The following is a 5,787-nucleotide window of genomic DNA, read 5'->3' as shown; positions in this document are numbered from 1 at the left end:
GAAAGCCAAGAGAATGTTGAAGTTTTCCACCGTGATGTCCAAAATAATAAAACAGATAAACTTACTGTGCCGGAATCTGGCTCTCCTCCACCGTCAGCATCCCTGGAATGCAAGAGAGAAGCTAGGTTTTTGAGACAGCAGATGGAAGGAAGCTGACAATATTCAACATGGCACTGTGTTTTGACAGTTGCTTGCTATGCCTTTTTGTCTGAAAACTCTTTGAGCTTGGCTTTTTAGAAGATGCCTTCATCCGGCAAGGCATATTCATGACACAATTTGTGTTAATTTCCAGAGATCCACCAATCAGAGAATACCTGTCTGTTCCAAAATAAAATATGTTTCTAATTCTCTCATGTCAGGCATCCATTCCCCCACAATACCTCCTCTGATTATTAAAGACATAGATCCTGGTGGATGTCATTTCCCTCTGGGCATTGCCCCACACCCCCACATTGTGCTCTCATCAGCATCCAGGCAATGAAGAATGAGCGTCTTTATCAAAAGACGTATCGTGTTCATGAAGTCAATTCCTATAGAATATAAGGGTGTACTCACGTTTTGTTATGAGAAAAAAAGAATGTGTATGTGCATAAGAGCAAATTTGGAAGCGTATCTACGAAAATGTTTACAAGGATTATTAACGTTAATGATAATGAGATTTATTTCTTTGTGATTATTTATTTAGCCTAGTCATAATTTTAACCCCTGTCAGGTGATTTCTCAGCATGATACATCAATCACTTTAAAGCACAGCGTCTCAGACTCTGCAGTGCACAACTTAGGGAGCTTGTGAAAATGCAGATTCTGGGGCCCACCTCAAAGACTCAGCTTTAGTGAATCTAAGGTGAGGCTCCCTGAATCTGCATTTGTAATCCCCTGCCCTCCCGACTCCTTCTATTTTAACCCAGGAAGTCTTTGGATCATGTTTGAGAAACACTGGCTGGCAGCTTATGAGGATACGAAGACTCAATGTCTATATTCTCTAAAGTGAGAAGAAGGAGATGGGCATCCCAGCTTCAAGTTCTTTCTAATTTAGGTCTTTGTTTCTTCTATTTCTTAGTAATTTATTTTATTTTTATATTTATTTATTTATTTGAGACAGAGTCTCGCTCTGTTGCCCAGGCTGGCGTGCAGTGGTGCAATCTCGGCTCCCTGCAACCTCAGCCTCCTGTGTTCAAGCAATTCTGCCTCAGCCTCCTGAGTAGCTGGCATTACAGGCATGCTCCACCACGCCCGCCTAAGTTTTGTATTTTTAGTAGAGACAGGGTTTCACCATGTTGGCCAGGCTGGTCTCAAACTCCTGACCTCAGGTGATTCTCCTGCCTTGGCCTCCCAAAGTGCTAGGATTACAGGCGTGAGCCACCATGCCTGGCTGTGTTTTATTTTTTGATCTCTAGTTTCACTTGCCATCATAATGGAAAGTCTAATGCTAAGATCTGAGATGTTAGATGATTTGTAAAATATTTATGTTTTTGTATGTAAATTTCCATACTCAAAAACCCCCTGTACTCCTGCCTCTACTCCCACTGCCCTGGTCCTGCCCTGTGTTACAATAATGTCCTTCCTGTCTGCTCCCACCACCTACCATCCTTGTCCCTAAGAGCCACTGTACATGCTGTAGCCTCTAGTGGGATGAGGTTTTTAAAATGTAAATGGAATTGTGTCTTTCCCCTGCTTTAAAGCCTCCCAGGGGTTTCCCTTAATGGAGTAAACACTACACTCCTGACCCTGGTCCGTAAGGCCCCACAGCTCCAGTCTCCCTTCCCCTCACTCTCCTCTCGGGCCTGGCACAGGCCAGCAGTTGTTTGGCACCTGTTTCCTTCTGAGCCTGCCATGTTGGCTCCTTGTTTTGCTTTAGGGTTCAGAGAGGCCTTACTCTGATATCGTCCCATCCTCTCTCCCAGCCCCTTCTGTGTTTCCATGCAGTACTTGATATAATTTGTTATGCTTTATTTATGTTTCTGTTTACTTTTTGGTTTTGGTTTTGACCCGTCTCTTTCACTGTGATATAGTTCCTGTCAAGGGCAGGAACCAAGGGTCTAGTTCACTGTTATCAACGCTGTGTCTAACACAATTCCTGGCACATGGTAAATGCTCCATACATCCTTGTTCAGTAGCTGAATGAATGCAGTGGTCCCTGCTATAGTGGTATCCTGGACAGTTGGAGACACCCAGATGCAAATTACCCCCAGATGCCATGATGGACTCAACAAAGCTCTGAGGGCAGAAGTCACACCTGCATGCCTTCTAGGTCCTCTGAGAGAAGGACAGACAGCCCCCATGGTGGCCAGGGAGAATGTGGAGAGTGACAGCAGTCTAAACTAAAGGCATTCTCCTTTCATCCCATCTACTTTCTGATTCTGTGGCACAGACCAGAGATCCAATAGAGCAGTGGCAAGCCGACTCAGTACCGTTCCAGAAGGCCATTGCAGGCCTGGAAGCTTCCACACAGCCTCATGTGGGAGGGATTACCCAACCCCGGTTTCTGATAAAAGAACTATCTCGGCTGTGGATCATCATTTGAATAAAAATCGAATGACTTAGGATCTGTCCAAAATGAAGGATGTTTTAATACTTTGTGTGTAAAAACACTGATATTTTGCTTCTTTTTTATTAAACAGATTTTATTATTTTTCAGAATCTTGTCAGCATAATCATTTTATGGGTGGATGAAATATTCAGCCCTGCTGCTGCAGGAGTTCTTTCACAGCAATTACCTTGTGGCACTTTTGCTGTAATTAGGTTTTCGCCTAGGATTTTTCCCTGGGTCTGGGTAATAAATGAAATATGACCAGAATTTAAATTTGTCAATTACAAGCAAGCGTAGTGCGTAAACACACAACAGAGCCATGAATTCCAAACCACAGGCTGTTGCTGGGGGCCAGATGCTCGGAAAATTAAAATGGAAATAAAACTACTGACTGGAAAACGAAAAGTGGCCCCCAAAGAAAGCAAATCTCCCCTAACACTCATGCATGATGCTACCCAACTGTGCGAGCTCTTGACTACAAATTCTTAAGCGTGAAACTGGCAACTCAAGAAACAAGCAGGGATTTGCATTAAAACCGTCTACGCAGGGCTCTGATCTCCTGCCTTATGAACTCCTGTTTCTTGAGGCCAGATCAAACAGTTTTTGGACATAGTGGGCCAGGGTTCCATGGTGGTGATGTTCTCTCCAAGCTGCTCAAGGACTGCCAGAGATTTGGGCACAGGATTGGCTATCTTTCAGCAGCTGCTGTTTTCGCTGACCTGACTTCAATAATTGCTCCTATGGGGCCCTCTGCTGGCCACCTTTTGCAGAAAGGGAAATCTTAGGGATCTGCACTGTTGGAGACTTTGACAAATAATGTTTCATTAAAACCACCACCAAACAAAAACACACTTTTTTTTAACTTTCATATATAAGAAGCCCTAGACAAGGGAAAAGGAAGTCACAATTTTATAAACTTCCCAAGTGCCATGCATTTAATATTCATACAACAAACCTTTCTTGAGCATCTGTTGTGTATCAGACACCACGCTAAGTTTGAGGCATGTAGGGGTGAGTCATGGAGCTCATGGTCTGGTGAAGGAGACAGACTGGAATCCACACATCACACAAATGCATATTAAGTGAGGATTCAATTAGAAGCTATCAAGGAAGGAAGGATGTCCCAGTGGGGACGGTGACACGGCTGGGGCAGCTTTCAGGGAGGGCTTCCCTGGAAAGGGAACATTTGGGCTGAGATGAGAAGGAGAAACGAGCATGATAGGCAGAGGGAACAGCATATTTCGGGCCCTCATGTCAGGAGGCATCCTGGCAGATGGGAGAGCTTGAAAGAATGTCAGCAAGGCGGGGATGCAGGGAGTGAGGAGGAACCCAGGGTGAGATGAGGCTGGAGAGGGAGCAGGGGCCAACCATGCTATGCAGAGGGTTACATTATCTCTCCTGACGCCTGTAGGAAGCCACTGAAGGGTGTTAAGCAGGTGACGAATGGGAATGGTAGTGGGTGGTATGCTCATAATTGGAGTTTAAAAAGGGGATCCTGGCTTCACAATGGAGAACAGATTGGACAGGAGGAAAGAATAGATATGAGAAGTCCAGTTGGGAGTGTACTGCAGTCGTCCATGGGGAAGATGATGGGGCCGTGTTTAACATGTTGGCAGAAGAGATGGAAATGACATTACAGAAATGTTTAGAAGTAGAATCAGCATAGACTCCGTGATAGGTGACACCTGGTGATGGAAGAATGGGATGCTAAGCATGGCCTATATGATCTCATTTAATTGTGAGAGCCTTGGAAACAATTCGTATTCCCATTGTATGCCTGAGGAAATTGAGACTCAGAAAGACTCAGGGTTGGACTCCAGATTACTCAGCTGGGAAATGGCTGGGCCTTATGCCTTATAAACCAAAAAGTATCTGAGACAGATCTCAATCAGTTCAGAGGTTTATTTTGCCAAGGTTGAGGACACAATGGGGAAAAAGAGACACAAGCCACAGTCGGATCTGTGGCCCTATTTCTTCCAAAGAGAATTTTGAGGACTTTGATATTTAAAGGGGAAAATGGGTAGGATGAGAAAGGAGAAAGAAAAAATAAAGGGAGGATATGGTCACATTCCACACGTTGTAGTGAAAAGGAGGGGGTAGAGGAAATAGTCAATTATATGTTTGTCTCATGCTCAGTAAATCTGCACTTTACATAAGATAAAGTAAACATGGAGTGGAGGAAGCAGTCAATCAAATGCACATTTGTCTTGGGATGGGGAGTGGGGACAATTTCTAGTCTCCTCTTGTCCCATACCCCTGAAGATAAGCTGTTGATTTACATTGTCAGGGTGAGGAAGGCCTTCTGTGGAGACATGCAACCTTCTATCTGTAGCTATCAGTTTAGGAACAAAAGCAAAGGCAGGTCTTTTTGTTTTTTGTTTTTGCTTTTGTTTTTTGTTTTTGTTTTTGTTTTGTTCATGACTCAGATTCCAGGATGAGCCCTTTCCCTTTGGCACAGTGAATTTGGGGCCCTGAGATCTTATTTTCCTCTCACAGCCTTCTATTCCTCCATATTGTTTCTAGGGTTGCATAGGACATTTGCTTAGAAACTCCTCTCCCTACATCTTGTTATCTATCCCCTCCATTCTTGAGACTACCTCGAATGGTTTGCCATGTTTGTTTTCCTATCTGCCTCTCCCACTAGACCGAGCTTGTTGAGGCCTGCAGTTGTGTCTAGTTTGCCTCTGTTCTGCAAGTGCTTAGTTCCGTGCCTGGCTCACAATGAGATTACTTGCTGAGTGATTGAGAAACTTTCACCAGTCTCCGAAAGAAGACAGACATTTAGAGGGCAGGGTGGTTTAAATTTTTCTCACTGGCCTAATTCTCTCTTGTACCCAGACCACAGTTTTGGGATTTAGGCCAGAATGCCCAAAAAGGACTTTTAAGAAGGAACTGGAAGTTTCTAGAAACCTAGTGTGGCCAAAACAAAACAAAACAAACAAACAAACAAAAAACAGGCTTTAGAGTCATGAGGCTCTAGATCTAAATCCTAGCTCCTCAATTAATGAGGTGTGCATCCTCGAGTTACTTATCCTCTGTAACTCTTCAGTGTCCTCATGCATAAAATGAGGATAATTTGAGTAGCTGTATTTAGTTAATAGGGCTGTTGGGAGGATTGCATTTGATCTGTGCAAAGGGCTTGGCACATTAATATATAAATTTCCTGTTTTTGTAGAAAAGAAGGATAAGAATGTTTATGGCTAGCCAAGAAAGTGGATGGGGCTGGGAATTTGTCTCCACTTGACCTTAAAGTTTCC

The sequence above is a fragment of the Pan troglodytes genome, chromosome 4 (genome assembly GCF_028858775.2).
Source record: "Pan troglodytes isolate AG18354 chromosome 4, NHGRI_mPanTro3-v2.0_pri, whole genome shotgun sequence".
In the NCBI taxonomy this organism is placed as follows: domain Eukaryota; kingdom Metazoa; phylum Chordata; class Mammalia; order Primates; family Hominidae; genus Pan; species Pan troglodytes.
Note: the sequence above shows the minus strand (reverse complement) of the source record.